This window comes from Otolemur garnettii, unplaced genomic scaffold (genome assembly GCF_000181295.1).
Source record: "Otolemur garnettii isolate 467f Iridium unplaced genomic scaffold, OtoGar3 scaffold00016, whole genome shotgun sequence".
Classification (NCBI taxonomy): Eukaryota; Metazoa; Chordata; class Mammalia; order Primates; family Galagidae; genus Otolemur; species Otolemur garnettii.
Window position 1 is genome coordinate 25,209,201 of NW_003852411.1, and position 16,580 is coordinate 25,225,780.

The window sequence follows — 16,580 nt, forward strand, 5'->3', positions numbered from 1 at the left end:
GGCGCGGGGTGGGGACGCGAGGGCTCCGGCCCTGCTGTCACAGCGCCATCCTTTCCGCTTCTCCGGCTTCCCGTGCGCGCGGCCCCTCGGGAGGGAGCGGGGAGGACACGTGGTGGGAGGAGGGAGGGTCCGGCCGGGAGCTGAGGGTGTTGGGAGGCGAGGGGAGGAGCGCGGCTGATGTCAGCAGGCCTCGGCGGCGCCGGGGGACGGCGCCCGCTCCTGCTGCCGGACCCTCCTCCCGGTGCGGCTTCCGGCCGGCCCGCGCGCCGCCCGGGCATTCGCTCGCCGGCAGCCGCGGCCGAGCCCTCCGCCTTGCCCTGCCCTTCCCGGTGCGGACCGCTTCGACTGCCGCGGGCGACCTCGGCGTGGATGAGGCTGGAAGAGCCCGGATTTAGTTTTTCACCTAGTGTAGAGTGGGCGCACACATCCATGGGCTGGTTTGCGTTCACCTGTGGGTTACACTTGCTTGGATGAGCGCTCAAGGCTTTACCTCCATTTCTTCCAGGTCTGCCCGAAGAACAGACCAGTAAGGGAGTGTAGGGGGATGAGGACAGGTCTTTGGGAAAGAATAAGGGTTATGTCCGGAACTTGGTAATATGAGGGCGGCCGCAAAAGTATCCAGCCACCTACGTGTGTCTATGTGTCATATAGTGCGTGGCTGGATATTTTCTGGACAGCCCTCCTGTACATGGAGAAGGAACTTCTGATTTTTGTAGTTGTTGCCTGTTAAATACGAAGTATGTATTGCCAAGGATGGAGCAGGTGTATGAGAAGAATCTTTCTCTCCAAAGCATTCCAAGGAGTTTTTTACTTACAGCACAAGGCACCGGAGACTCTCTTGAAGCTCTTTCTCATTGTAGAAGCAGCTTCTGAGTTTGGGTCTTTTGTTGGGAACTTTTTTTTTTTTTTTTTTTGGCCGGGGCGGTTTTGAACCGGGCACCTCCGGGATATGGGGTCGGCGTCCTACTCCTTTGAGTCTCAGGCGCCGCCCTTTAGTTGGGAACTTTTTAAAGAAAAAATTTACTTTGATACTTAGTTGACAGAGTGAGGAAGAGGTTATTCATGGTCACAATAGGGGAGAGTTGCTCTATGCTTAAGGAATATGCTTACATAATTTCTGAGAACACTGTCCAGTGCTCGCTCAGCTACTGGGAGCTCTGTAAAGACCCCTTCCTGGTTTGGCTTGAGCTAACATCTTGCTAAACTTGGAGAACATCTACCTTGGCCCTTGCGTGAAAGGCACTGCTCCCTCCATCATTATGTCAGCTCCCCACGGAGCTACCCGCTCCCACACCGTTAAAACCTGACCCTTGACCAGTCAGCTGAGGCGCCTGTCTTTTTGTCACAGCCCTCCCACTGTGTGGAAGCTTTGGCTAATAAATCCTGCTGCTTGAGCTACTGGAGTCTCCCTGCCTCTCTTTCCCAATAGCCCAAAGACAGGGGCACAATAAAGGGGGTCACTGGAAGGAAAATTACTAAGAGAAAATACAAGAGTAGAGGAATTCTTGCTAAACTGACTTGACAGGATTCTTGCAGATCCAAGTGATCAGATATCAAGGGTGGGGGATTAGGAATTTGATCAGATAGCCAGGGTGGAGTATTCTCTCTAAACTGACTTAGCAAGATTCTTGCTAAAACTGGGTTGGGCAGGCAAAAAGTTGTGTGTAGGGGAAAGGAGGTGATCAGGGGACCAAGGCTGAGGTTGGTAAAGGAGAGAGTCTGTCAGACTTCTCAGGTTGTCCCTGAGACCTGAGTATGTGTGAATTTTACCTGTTTCTGCAGTGAGAGAGGCCGCTGTGGGGCTGTGCTCGTAATACATAAAATATAATATGACACAATTTGGAAGCGTAATTATGGTTGACAACCCAAGATGACAAGGTCTAATGGGTGGAAATTATTCAAATATAGGGATGGGGGTGTGTTTAGAATTTTTTTTTTTAACGAACAGTTCTTTTGTGTATAATGTTAGTATTTTTAAAGCATGAGTGACGTCTTAGCCAAAATCGATTGTCATTCTCATCTAAACTTTCTGGAGGAAATGGCAGGTTCGAATAGAAAAGTGAGGAAGGTGTCAGGAAGGGGGAAGGGTAGGAAGCAGGGCATCATTCCATCTCAACTTCCAAGAAAAAAATACAAGTTATGAGAGAACCACAAAGGAATATTATGTTAGGGTTTTAGTCTCAGTCCTGATGTTCTCATGCAGCTTGATCAGGTGTCTCTGAGAGCAAGCTAACCAATAGTGACTGGTCTGAATTCTCGATCTGAACTCACAGCTTCATGATCAATTACTGTTATGGGACCCACCTTTTTATGGGTCCATAGTTGCTGAAAAGACTTCCTCTAGGAACAAAGTGCTGGTGTGGGCACAATACCCTGCAGACATATTCATATATTCACATATTCATATATTCATGTATAAGTGGTTTAGTAAGTCATCTCACTTCTCCCTGCTTGGGTTTCCTCATCTGCAGAAAGAGAAAGTGAACTATGTCTTGTCCAGGCTTTCCTTTAGCTCTATTTTTCAGTATTTCCGTTCTCCGTAAGACTTAGTCTGAATGAGGAGTGATGGAAACGAGTCATTGAGACAGTGTATGGCTTAGTAATTCAGTAGCTGGATTTCTGTTAGTAGGTGGTTAATACATGACGGCTGTCGGAGAGTATCGGCTGTGATATGAAAAATAGAGACATACATGGGTGGCTACTTTACATTCAACCCTGGTGTATCAGCAGAACACTCATGTAATCAACATAATAGTTCTTCAGTGGTGCTGTTGTCTGATTTCCTCCTTCCTCTTGTTGAGTTATTGTAGTACAGAGCCATAGGGATTCCGAAGAGGCTCAGATCTTACCAGATTCTCATTTTGAACTGTAGTGTCCCCTGGTGAATACACATTTCTGACATCCTTCAGCCAAGGCTCTACTGCCATACTGCCAGGTCTGATGGCTCCTGGCCCATATACCTCTATTCCTCGGGGACTATGACAGATTGAGTTGATAGTCTCTGTTCTTGTGTCCTGTACACCATGCCTTTGCTGAGATATCATGTGTGCAGAATGGTCTTCATGCCCTTGGCCTTCCCTTGACTTGGTCATATGATGTACTTTGGCCAAGGGAATGTGGAGGGAAGTCTCTGTGACTCCTGATCAGAGGTCCTAGGAGGTCTCATGGGTTTCTACTTGTACCACTGACAGCTTTTGATCTCTGCTGTGCCAAAAGGCTGTCTAAGCAGTTGCTGCCCCTCCAGCCTGGGCATCAGAATGAGGCATGTGTTACAGAGCCATCCTGGCTAAAATGAAGCCTCGTGACCATGAGAAGAGATCATTAGTGTTTTAAGCTACTGAGTTGTGGGTGCATTTGTTATAGAGCATTTTTGTGGCTATAGCTAATGGAGACAGTGACAAGAGGCAACCTGGACTTAGGGCTCCCAACATTGTCCCTCAGGGGGGTGCTCTAAGGTGGGAGATCATGGTGGATGCCCTCAGGTATGAGGACAAGAAAATCCTAGATGGGAGGGAAGGAATGTCAATGCTGACTATGTATCCTTCTCTTCCCTGGGATTCTGGCACTTCAGAAGAAGAGCAGGATATGACCCCAACCTTAGAAATTGTCCATTAAACCCACAAGTTATTACTGGAAGTCTTGACAAAGTGGTAAGGAAAATGCTCCTCTAAGTTCTTGGAAGGGGCTAGAAGTTCCTGTGTGGTTTGATGTGTGGTTTGATCACCCCAGAGAGTTAAAGAACACGCAGCAGTTTAAGAAGGGTGAGAATTACAATACTTAGCGTTGTGTTAGCTTCTGTAGCAAACAGACCCCCAAATGTATAAAGGTTCAAACACAACAGAAATGTGCTTTCCATTTATGTAACAGATTCCTGATGCTGTGATTTAGGGAGCCATGTTCTTTCCACCTTGTGACTTTGCCACATCCTAAGGCTTTGTGGTTTTCAGGAAGGGGAAAGAGAAAAACAGAGAAGACACACCTTTCCCAACTCTAAAGTGAGGCACACCTCTGTTTCGTTCACATTTCATTGGTTGAAGCTGGACTTGGTGGAGTTCATCTGCAGCTCCAGCTGCTCAAGAGGCTGAAGTAGGAGGATTGCTGGAGGCCAGGAGTTCAAGGCCACAGTGCTCAACAATAGTGCGTGAATAGCCACTGCACTCTGACCCTGTCTTAAAAAAAAAAATTAAAAGGTGATAGAATGAAAAAATTGCTACAAATTCCATTGGTTGGGATCAGTTGCATGGTCATACCTGTATGAAAAGGGGCTGGAAAATGTAAGGGGCTGGAAAGTGTCAAGCAGTCACTTCCCCATGACAGCTCGACACATTGAAAAGAGAACATGGGTTTTTGTCTCTGCCACAAATATGATTTTACTTTCAACATTTTAAATGTTTCATTCCTCTATCTTCTTGCTTGCAAGGTTTTCAAAAAGACATACAATATATTTCTTATCCTTGTTCTTCTATAGGTAAGGCCTTTGTCTTTCCTCTGACTTCTTTCAATATTTTCTCTTTGATTTTCTGCAGTTGGGTATTGTATTAATACCATATATACTATATAGTATACACAGTATTACATACTTATAATATATATACATACATACAATGAGATTGATTATGGGAATTGGTTCATGTGCTTATGGAGGCTAGGTCCCATGATGTGCTGTTTGCAAACTAGAAAGCCAGGAAAGCTGGCAGTATAATTTAATCTGAGTTTGAAGACTTGAGAATTGGTGTATGTATATGTGTGTGTGTCTCTGTATATGTATGTGTTTGTGTGCTAAGTCTTGAAATTTGAAAGCCTGAGGACAAGGAGTGCTAATGTCCAAGGGCAAGAGAAGATGAATGTCTCAGGAGAGCTAATTCTCCCTTCCTTTACCTTTTTGTCTTATTTAAGCCCTGAGTAAGAGTGGATGATCCTGCCGACATTTGATGAGGGCAGGTTCAAATACTCATTTCTTCTGGAAACACCCTTGCAGACACACCCAGGAACAATGTTTTACCAGATACCTGAGCATCACTTAGCCTATTCAATTTGACACATAAAATTCACCATCACAGATATGATATTTCTAGGTATAAAATTTTTGATACCCTGCTTGGTGTTCTGTGAGTTTCCAGAATCTGTGGTTTGGTTTCAGTCATTAATTTTGGAAAATTCTCAGCTATTATTATTTCAAATATTTCTTCTGGCCCCTCTCCTTTTGGTATTTCCATTAATGTGTATTTATACATTTGGCAATCTTCCAATTATCACAGTTCTGTTTATTTTTTCCTTTTGGTTAAAATGTTTTTTTCTTTTTTCTTTTCATTTTTGAAAGTTCTATTGAAACATCTTCAAGATCACTGATTTTTCCTTTGACTCTGTCTAATCTGCTGGTGAACCCATCAAAAGCATTCTTATTCTTTATTCTGTTATGTTGTTTTTGATTTCTGGTATTTTCTCTTTTTTTTGAGTTTCCGTATCTCTGGGGAGATTACCCATTAGTTCTTCCACTTTGTTCACTTTTCCCATTAAGGCCCTTACTGTATTAATCACAGTTATTTTAAATCTCAAGTTTGATAATTCTCAAATTTCTGCCATTTCTGAGTCTAGTTCTGATGATGGCTTTGTCTCTTCAAACTGTGTTTTTTGCTTTTTACCATGGCTTATAATTTTTTTGTTTGATCTATTTACTACAAAAAACTAAGATAAAATAGCCTTCAGTGTGAGATTTTATGTACATCTTTCTGGGAGGTTAGCCATATTGCTGCTTGCTGCACCTGTGGTATTAGAGGCTAAAGTTTCTTTGTGTGTTTTTGTCTCCGTTGTTGCCTTTGTGTTTCCTTAGAGACTCTTTCCTAAATAGAGTCTGAGGCTTGCAGTTCTTTTGGCTGTAATCCCTATTATTAGATGGGAGCTTGACTGACATGTTAAGCTTTGAAGGGAGGAAAAGCATTGTATGACCCCATGATTAGTTTCAGTCTTTTAGTGAGCCTGACTCCCTGAGTGTGGACCTTCACAAGTACTTCTCAGCTTCTCTCCCTTCCCCCTTAAGTAAGAGAAAGAGAGGACTAGAATTGGGTATTTCCCTTCCCCAGGTCTATTAGACTCTTGTAAAACACAAGTATGATAGGCTCTTCCCTTGGCCAAGTATGAGGGCTCACGCCTATAACCCCAGCACTTTGGGAGGCTGGGGTGACAGGATCACTTGAGGCCAGGAGTTTGAGACTAACTTGAAAAACACACTGAAACTCTATCTCTGCAAAGAGTAATAATTAAAAAAAAATAGCAGGATATGATGGCGTGTACCTGTAGTCCCAGATATTCAGGAGGACGAGGCAGGGGAATCGTTTGAGCATGGGAAGTCAAGGTTGCAGTGAGCTTAGTGCCACTACATTCCAGCCTGGGCAACAGAGTAACGCCTTGTCTCAACAACAACAACAGCAATAAATACACACACACACACACACACACACACACACACAAGTGTCCCTTGAGGGCAGGCTTTTGTTAGAAATAGAATGCTCTGGGCTTATTTCAAAATAGCTACATGTTTCCCTTTCCTTGCCAGAAGCATTAGGGGAGTTTTTCTCTGATTTTCACTCTGAGAACCTGGTGGGACTCTTGGAAATAAAACATCTGAATGTGTGAGGGCTCTGCTAAGAGTTTCCACCTGCTGGGGTGGGGAGTTAACTTGTATATTAGTCCACACTGAGCCTCTGACAAGTGAGCCTACCCTGCTGGCTCCGGCTTTTGGCCACTGCTCCTGTAAGTCATTATTCTTTGTATTTATTTGTCTCCCCACTCTTTAGGGTAGATGATTGTCCTGTGACCACAATTTTCTGATGGATCTAAGATGAGTTGTCAATTTTTGGTTTGTTCAGCTTTTTTTGTGTGTGAGGACAGGAGTGACCCCCTTCTAAGTTCTTTACCTGTTTGGACTAGAAACTGCTTTTTTAAAATTAGAATAAAATTCTTTTGGTCGTCAAAAAGAATAAAAATCACTTGAAATTCTCATCACATGTGTGTAACTAATGAATATGGTTGTTTCTTAGAAAAAGCTCCAGGAATAACATCAAAATGTAGCTCAGTGAAGATGACTAAGCAAGGTAATAGATGGATAAATCTTATATTTATCCCTTAGGTGTTCACATTTTGACTTAAGGAGTGAATTTAAAGATTTGGAAGAATAGATGGAAACTTACTTGTCATTTGGTCTTCTTAGAGTATTACTGCTCCCAGCCTAGCGTCTGCCAGGAGCTAGAAAGGAGATAATTCTTTAACAAGAGATTAAGATGCTGGTGTCTTATATTGCCTACTGGAAGATTTTCAAATGCTTTGGAATCCACTTCAGTAAGGGAGGATTTGATGTCCAACTACAAAATTTCAAAAATGAAGTGTTCTGGCTAGAAAGGGATCTGTAGACCAAGTCAGACTTTTTTATTTTTTTTTTTATGAGTTATTTTTTATGAGACGCGTCAGCACATGTTCGGTAGAATTCTTAAAGTTCCAAAACTCAAGTGTGGTAAGATAATTTTGATCTGAAAAAATTTTCAAGCAGATGTTAGCAGTTGTCCTACAGAGGTCACAGAGAAGTAATGGTCTCAGAAATGTGATTTCCCATCTGCTGTGGTTTGGATGTGGTTTGTTCCTGCCAAAACTCACGTTGAAATTTAATTGCCAATGTAAGGATGTTGAGAGGTGATGAGGCTTGAGGCATTTGGGTCATGAGAGATCTGCCCTCATGGAGGACTAAAGCAGTGTCAAGAGCCAGGGAGTTCTTGCTCTCGCAGGAAGCGAGTAGGTTGTTATGAAGGGAGGGTTTTGTCTCTTTGGCCTTTCCTTCCACCATGGGTTGAAGCTGCTTGAGGCCATCACCTGATGGGCTGCCCAAACTTGGACTTTCCAGCCTACAGAGCTGTGAGTGCAATAAACCTTTCTTTATAAATTACCCAGTGGTTGGTATTCTAACAACACAAAACACACTAAGACACCATCTTTTGGGTCGTCCTATTAGCATAGGAACACGTTGCAATATCACTTATTTTTTAAAAATCCAACATTTCAGTTTTGTTTTTTATTTATTTATTTTTTTTTGAGATGCAGTCTTGCTCTGATACCCTGGGGAGAGTGCAGTGGTGTCATCATAGGTTGCTCACAGCAACCTCAAACTCCTGGCTTAAGCAGTCCTCCTGCCTCAGTCTCCAAAGGAGCTGGGACTACAGGTGCCTGCCGCAACACCTGGCTAAGTTTTCTATTTTTAGTAGAGAAAATGGAGGTCTTGCTCTTTTTCAGGCTGAGCTCAAGAAATCCTCCTGCCTTGGCTTCTCAGAGTGCTAGGATTATAGGCCATCATGCTTGCCCTGGAAAACGTTTTTAAAAAATATTTTACCCTATGTCCCCTGTCATGTATCTTGCTTTTGCTCCTTTCCACCAAACCCTTTGAGTCATCTGTTCCCACTGTCTTCTATGCCTCTCTCCCATCTTCCTCTTTTTTTTTTTTTTTTTTGAGACAGAGCCTCAAGCTGTCCCCCTGGGTAGAGTGCCGTGGCATTACAGCTCACAGCAACCTCCAACTCCTGGGCTCAAGCGAGTCTCCTGCCTCCGCCTCCCAAGTAGCTGGGACCACAGGCGCCCGCCACAACGCCCAGCTGTTTTTTGGTTGCAGCTGTCATTGTTGTTTGGCGGGTCCGGGCTGGGGATTCGAACCCGCCACCTCAGGTGTACGTGGCTGGCGCCTTAGCCAGTTGAGCCACAGGCACCGAGCCCCCCATCTTCCTCTTGACCTTCTCCAATCACTTGGAGAATGTTTCTTCCTTCAATGCTCTTTTAAAACAGAACTAGTCAAGGTCACCCGTGAAGTCTACAGTGCCTAAATGTATCACCAGTTCTCAGTCCGCATCTTACTTAACTGTGGTAGAGTGTCCCGTTACTCCTGCCTCTCAGGGTCATGCCTGTGTGCTCCCCTCCCACTTCCACTCTGGCTGGGCTGTGGCATTAGCTTTGACCAATGGGGCATCAGCAAGTCTGAAGCAAGAGGAGGCTCAGTAAGTACTTGTTTGTGGTTCTTACTTTCTTGGAGCCCAGCTGTCAAGGAAAGAATTCCGGGCTGTCCTGCTGGAGAGATTGTATGGAGGTGAATCAAGGTGCAGCAACCCAACCTAACTACCAGGCCTGGGAACACAGCCATTGAGACAGCTCCCAGCCAGCGTAATGTCTGACCAAAGGTAGCCACACAAGGGACTCCAGGCAGCAGATGCTTCACCTGCCTGAGCCCAGACTGAATTGTTGACCCACAGAATAATAAGCAATAAAGTGGTTGCTTAAGTCACAAAGTTTTGAGATACTTTTTAGTGCTACAATGGACAATGATTTGTTAATAATTGGCTCATAGCACCATTTGATAAAGTTGGTCATGTTGTGCTCTATATGTATAGAATTTATTTTAATTATGGTAGAATGTACATAACATAAAATTTACCACTTTATTTTTAAGTATATAATTCAATGTCATTAAATATATTTACATGTGCAATTATTACTGATGTCCATTTCCAGAGCTTTTAAAAATCACCTCAAATGAAAACTCCGTACATGTTAAACAGTAACTTCCCGTTCCCCGTGCTCCCCATCCCTTGGCAGCCACCATTCTACTTTCTGTCTCTATGAATTCGTCTATTCTAGGTACCTCATGTAATTGGAATCACATGATATTTGTCCTTTTGTATCCGGCTTATTTCACTTAGCATAATGTCTTTAAGTTTCATCCATGTTGAAGCTGTGTCAGAATGTCCTTTCTTTTTTAGGCTGAATAATATTTCATTGTATGAATATACTGCATTTTGTTTATGCATCATCTGGGTGACACTTGAGTTGTTTCCACCTTTTAGCTATTATAATTAATGCTGCTATGAAGATTGGAATACAGGTACCTATTTGAGTACCTGTAGCGTGACTTTATTTTTGAAACTCTGCCTTTATTTGGCATCCAGGATATCACTCTTAATACTTTTTATTTTATTACTTCTTCTCAACTTTTTTTGTTGTCCTCAGCTCCCACACCTCTGAACATCTGAATGTCTTGGAGCTCTTTTCTTAGACTTCTCTTTCTACACTCAATTCCTTATATCATCTGTTCCCCGGCTTTAAGTACCCATGTTTAAAATGAGGCTCACATTAGTGTTCCAGCTTGGACCTCTGTTTTGAATTGGAGACTCATATATTCAACTGCCTGCTAGAAATTTCTGTATGGATGTGTAATAGGCATCTGAAACTAAATCTGTCCGAACATGAAATCTTGACTCCACTCCCAAATTATTCTCCTATAATCTTCCCATCCTGCTAAGTAACACCTCCATCCTTTTGGTTGGTCTGGCCAAGTTATTCTTGACTCCTGTCTTTTTCCTTTAATCCATTAGGAAATCCTGGGGGCTGCATCTTCAAAATAGATCCAGCAGTCCCAGCTATTCAGGAAGCTGAGGTGGGAGGATTGCTTGAGCCTGGGTATCCAAGGTTCTAGTAAGCTATGAACACACAACTGCACTCTAGCCTGGGGGACAGAGTGAGAACCTATCACTTAAAAAAAAAAAGCAAAGAAAAAAATGCCCTAGTTGTTTATCCTTCTTCACAATTACCATCCTGCAATAAATCATCATCACCTCCCACTAAGTCACTGCCACTGACCTCATGGCCGGTCACCTGACTTCCACCTCCCTCGCTCCCCTACAGTCTGTTCACAACACAGCTGTCAGAGTGTGTGAAAAGGCAAGGCTCCTCCTCTGCTTGAAAGCCTGCAGTCAGAATAGTAAAATTTGCAGTTACTAGTGTCTGTTTGAAGATCTTTTAAGTCACTCACCCCCTCACCCTCTTCCATTACAGCCCTGGCATTGTTGTTCTTTTTCCTTAGAATACTCTTTTTCACTTCTTCAGGCCTCTATTCCAATGTCACCCTCTCAGTGTGGCCTTCCATGGCTGCCCTTTATGTAACAGTGACTTCCCCAGGCCCCACCTCTCCTATCTCCTATATTATACTTTATTTTCTCTACCATACTTACTATCATCTAACATCTTTTATATTCACTTGTTTATTACATTCCTGCTGGATTGTAAACTCCATGGATACAGGAATGTAGTTTACTATGTTAATTGCTATCACCCTGGCAGCCATTACTAGTGCCTGGCAAATAGTATGCCCTCAAAAACTAAATGCTGAGTGGGTGAAGAAATCACATGTAATTCTACTTGTATATAATAAAATGTAATTCTGCAAAGTGTATCTTTAGGAATAGGACAAGCTGACCTTCAGAAAGTCGTTAGATGTACACCTATTAGATTGTGGAGCTTGTCCCAAGGATACTAAATTTCATTTTAGTACAGAAGAGTTAATTATTTTTCTGGCAGTCGTGAATCAAACTGTTTATTGCAGCCAGTTCTGTGTGATATCCAGTTGGGAACTTTAGTATCCTGTCACTCACTGATACAGCTGTGGAGAATAGGAGAGACAGATGGATGTCAAAAAATACTTTTTTAAAATTAAATATACTCTTATACAAATACAGAATGAATGCATATCAGAGGTTTATTAAACTGATTAACAAGGGGATCAGCAAGATGGGAAAGCTGATGTCAAGTTTTAGGTACCGAAGAAAGAATGTTGACTGCCAGGTTAGATGCAAACCTGGTTAGTATCAGACCAGCCAATAAAACCTTAACTTTATAGTTATCTTTTCTACAGTACAGAAATTATTTGTGTTTCTGCCTGATTAACATCTACAAATTATCATCTATATTCACAGAGTCTGGGCCCCCATTAATAATAATAGACAGTGAAACAAAGGTATGTTTGCTAGAGAATTAAATAATCTGAGTGGGTCTGTTAGACAAAGTTCCAGTGTGATCTTGAAAGGGTGTACAGTCCTCCTTTCACCTAATTTCTAGGTTTTGGATAATTTTTCTTAACATTAACATAGTTCTACTTTGATCTTAAAGTGATTTCTACTGATGTGCAATCATTTAAAAGAAAGGAATTTCTAATTATAAAAATATAACATGACCTTATTTTCCAGCCCAAAGTCAGAACACCCAATGAGACAAGTTAGAAGGTGAAAGTTCAACCGGGCAGGGTGGCTCATGCCTGTAATCCTAGAGTGCAGTGGTGTGTTCATACTTACCTTGGACACCCAGGCTCAAGCAATCCTCCTGCCTCAGCTTCCTGGGAGGTTGAGGTGGGTGGATTGCCTGAGCTCATAGGTTTGCCATCAGACTGAGCCAGAGTGGACCAGCCTAAGCCAGAGTGAGACCTCATCTCTAAAAATAACTGGGCATTGTAGTGGGTGCCTGTAGTGGGTGCCTTTAGTCCCAGCTACTTGGGAGGCTAAGGCAAGAGAATCGCTTGAGCCTAAGAGTTTGAGGTTGCCATGAGCTCTGACACCAGAGCAATTTACAAAGGATAACAAAATGAGACTCTGTCTCTAAAAAAAAGAAAAAGAAAAAAAAGATGAAAGAGCATAAACAGTAAGACAGCGTGTTCCAAAGCAAAACTTCTGGACAATTATGAAGGAAGCTCAGTATGCAAATAGAGAGTCTTCCAATTTAATCATTCATTGTTTTCTTTAAACCATTTTCTTGATGAAGAAACTTTTGTTTTGTAGCATATACAACGCACTGTTAAACCTAGACATTCATGCAAGTAGGAAAAGAAAAAAACTTTCTGGGGCCCTGGTCATAACTGTTAGACCCTACAGGAGCCTGTACTCTGTGGCTGGAGTGGGTCCCGGTAGAATGCATTTGTAACCACCTGAGGTCCACTCTCAAAGATTTGGACCTGTGTTCTCTGCTCCATCAAGGAAACAGGAACTACCAGAGTAAAAATAAGATGGGAAAAATGAGGGAGGAACTGTATTATTTCATATAATTGTGCACCACAGCGGGCATTGTTATTCCCATTTTATTGAAAGGAAAGTGAGGCTTACCAATGTAAGTAACAATATAAGTAGCAATATACGTTTCATGCAGTTGGTGACAGGACTGAGTTTATTCATTCCAAAGACATTTTTTTTCCTTTTTCTTTTATCAAAAATGATGTGTCACTGCTTCACCATCTGAGACAACTCAGTGAAGCCGGGGTCCCTAAGTGTTTCTTGTCTCTGACCCTTGTGTTATCATTTTGGGAGCGTCTGTACATGGGAAGCTCTTGAAACACCGCCCAGCACGTGGCTAGCCCCTGAGCTAGCTGTCACCTACTTTATCTCCCGTGCATGCTGCCCCTCCCCCACGTTGTCAGTGGCCCAGACATGGCTTTAAGGCTTCCGAGCACTTTCACCCATTAACGTATTTGATCTTTGCCATACTTCGGTGTAATAATTGACGGGGAAGATACTATTTTTTACTGTTTTACAGGCAAGGAAACTGAGGCTTATATAGATGAAGGGCCTTCCCCATAACAACATCAAATAGTAAGAGGCAGAAAAGGAACTAAAAGACGTCCAGCCCTCTGCACCAAACCCCTGCCCCTTTGGCAGACGCGGTTGTTTTCCCTTCGTGCGATCTTGCTGCTGCCCACACTAAGCCTAAGTGACTGTGGCACTTTTCTCCCTGGAGTGTCCAGTCAGTCTTTTCCACCTGTTCCCTCTCTTTATGTTTTCTATATTTGCGAAAGGGGCTTTGGAAACTGAAGACAAGGTGTCTGCTAAAATCACACGCGCTGCGGCGTGAGAGGGCTGCGGCGGAGAGCTCCCTCTGCTGTCCGTTCTGGGTAGGGCTGAAGTGATGAACAAAGGCTGGGTGTGGGGTTGTGTGTGTGACAGGTCACAGTCCCTAAATTACCCCCCATGAAATGAGTACTGAGGTAAAATTCATAATAATAAACTAGGAAGAAAGCTACAAAGGAATTCATTTTTTCTACTTACTGTTTGTGACGCCACTAGAAAAGATAAAAGGCTGTGAGAATTTTGAAAATTTAGGTGGGATTATAAGTAATAAGAATCTTATTTGTAAAAATGCATATTTTTCAAGTATACAAAAATCCTGGGCTTTTTAATCGGACACATCAAGAGTCTAATACCAACTGTGCTATTGATGAGCTCTTTTGGCCTTGGGAAAATGACCCCTCATTTCCCCTTTCCCTGGAAGGTACCTCAGCCAGTGGGTGCAGAGAGGTTCCGGCAGTGTCTGAAACTCAATGGACACTCCGTGGGAAAGTGACAAAGGAAGATGGAGAGGGGACAAAGGCACCGTAGGCATTAAAAGTGCTGGGGATGTGCTACCATAAGGAAAGCAATTCATGAAATTTACATTTTTAAAACTATGTTGCTACTTTTATCTTTTTAGGCATATATTAATTATGGAAATCAGTGAACTTGTCCTTAAAAATGCCTATTCAATAGCCACCAAGAGGAAAGATGTCTCTCCCACAGAAGAGGAAAAGTCTTCATGCCTACGTGAGCCCCAAACACACCAAAGACCACAACACTTCACACCCATTTCCCACACAGCTTAGGTTAGAGCTAGAGTGATTAGGCAAGGCTTCCTAGAGCCCTGGCCTTTGATACATACTCTGGCAAGATTTGAAATAAGTAGGAAGAAGGGAAGGAGCTAATGATATATCCCACTTTGCCCTTCAAAGGCCTGTGGATTTATAAAAAAGATCAAAGGCTAGAGGATCCTAAGGGGAGGAGTAATATAGGTGAAACCAAAAGGATGTTTTAAGAGAAGCCTAGAAAAAGAGGTCATTCGGTGTGACAATTACATTTATAATTTATGGAAACTTCAGATCAATTATAATCTTAGGAAAGCTTAAAGACACTCAGAGTTAATTAACAAAAATAGCCAAGCAATGATATCACAAATTGGCGATCTATTATTATACCATTAGAATGACTGGATTAGTAAAAGAAAAAAGTGCAAGTTGGGTAAATTCTGCTGGAGCTCAAGCTCTCTTAGCCGAGGAGAGAACAAGGTGGTAGTCGAATAATTGCCATCTACAATGCATGAGTCCAACAGATTCTCAGATGCTGCAGAAATGCTCTCACTATCTTTGAAATGAAATAAAATGTAAGGCCAAAATTCCAGAGGAGAAACATGCTTTCCAGGAATTCTGAGGCCGTTGGTGACTGAGCTTTCTTAGGTCATGGTGGTCAAGATCTTCTGGGTGAACTCTTAGAGGGGTGCCCACTGCTGACACTCAGAGGGCTATGTCTTCACTAGTGACAACACAGGGAGTAGTGATAACAATACCAGTAGCTGACAGTAGCAGCAGCCTCCTCCCCTCCCCCCATTTCTCTCACTATTCCTCTTTCATCCCATGACCTTCTTTTCTATTCAAAGACATAGATAAACTTGAAAGTGTAGATAGCAGCAGAAACAGTAAAATAATTAGGAAGAGATTAGTTTGGGATATTTGTTAAATTTTTATTTAATGTAATTTATTTAATTTTAAGTTTAGTTTAATTTTTGATAATGGCCACCTAGGCATATTAAACTACTTACCCAAATCCTTGAAAATTAACCATTGGTTCTTGTGAGCTGGCACATGATTGGGGGACAATCAAAGGAATCAGATATTGGATATTTTTGAAAAATAGATGTTGGAGGTATCCAATGTGGACAGATTTGCAAGACAAGGAAATAATAAGGCTTTTATTTAGTAGTTCAAAATTGAAGAGCGAAAACAATTTAATTCCATTAAAGCTGTTAGGTTAGTACAATCTGGAGGTATTCCTTATAATCTGCCATTATCTTTGTAACTCCTTTTCTCTCCCCCACTGACTTTCCGAATCCTTTTTTAAAAATCAACTTTATTGAGATATAATTTATACATCATAAAAGCACCTGTGTTCAGTGTGTTTTTCATAGCTATTTTTTTTTTTTTTGCAGTTTTTGGCTGGGGCTGGGTTTGAACCTGCCACCTCCAGCATATGGGGCCAGCACCCTACTCCTTTGAGCCATAGGCACCGCCTGTTTTCATAGCTCCTTTGACCTCCCTTGGAAGCTTCTCTCATCTTGTTCTCTCAGGGAGTAAACTGAACAGAGCACCGTATTGATTTCCTGTCTTTGTTGTTGTTGTTGTTGTTGTTGAGACAGAGTCTCACTCTGTCCCCCTGGGTAGAGTACTGTGGCATCATAGCTCATAGCAACCTCAAACTCCTGGGCTTGAGTGATTTTCTTGCCTCAGCCTCCCAAGTAGCTGGGACTACAGGAGTGTACCATAATACTGGGCCTGGATAATTTTTTCTATGTTTAGTAGAGATGGACTCTCACTCTTGCTCAGGCTGGTCTTAAACTCCTGAGCTCAAGCGATCCATCCACTTTGGCCTCCCAGAGGACTACAGGTGTGAGCCACCGATATCCTGTCTTAAATGTACAATTATTTGACCATATTACAAAATCTTATATGCAATAGTAACTTTCCCCCAGGACAACTGAAACAAGCATTTGCAGCAAAGTGGATTTCTCACAGATTTGCCTCCGACTGAAGAGAGAGACCCTGGCAGTGGGATGCCTGGTTTCCAGTCAGCAGGTGAAGCTGTGTTGGATATTAATCTCCAATAGCTTCAAGGAGTTTGTAAATGCACTTCCCTAATATGGTAGCTAACATTTAT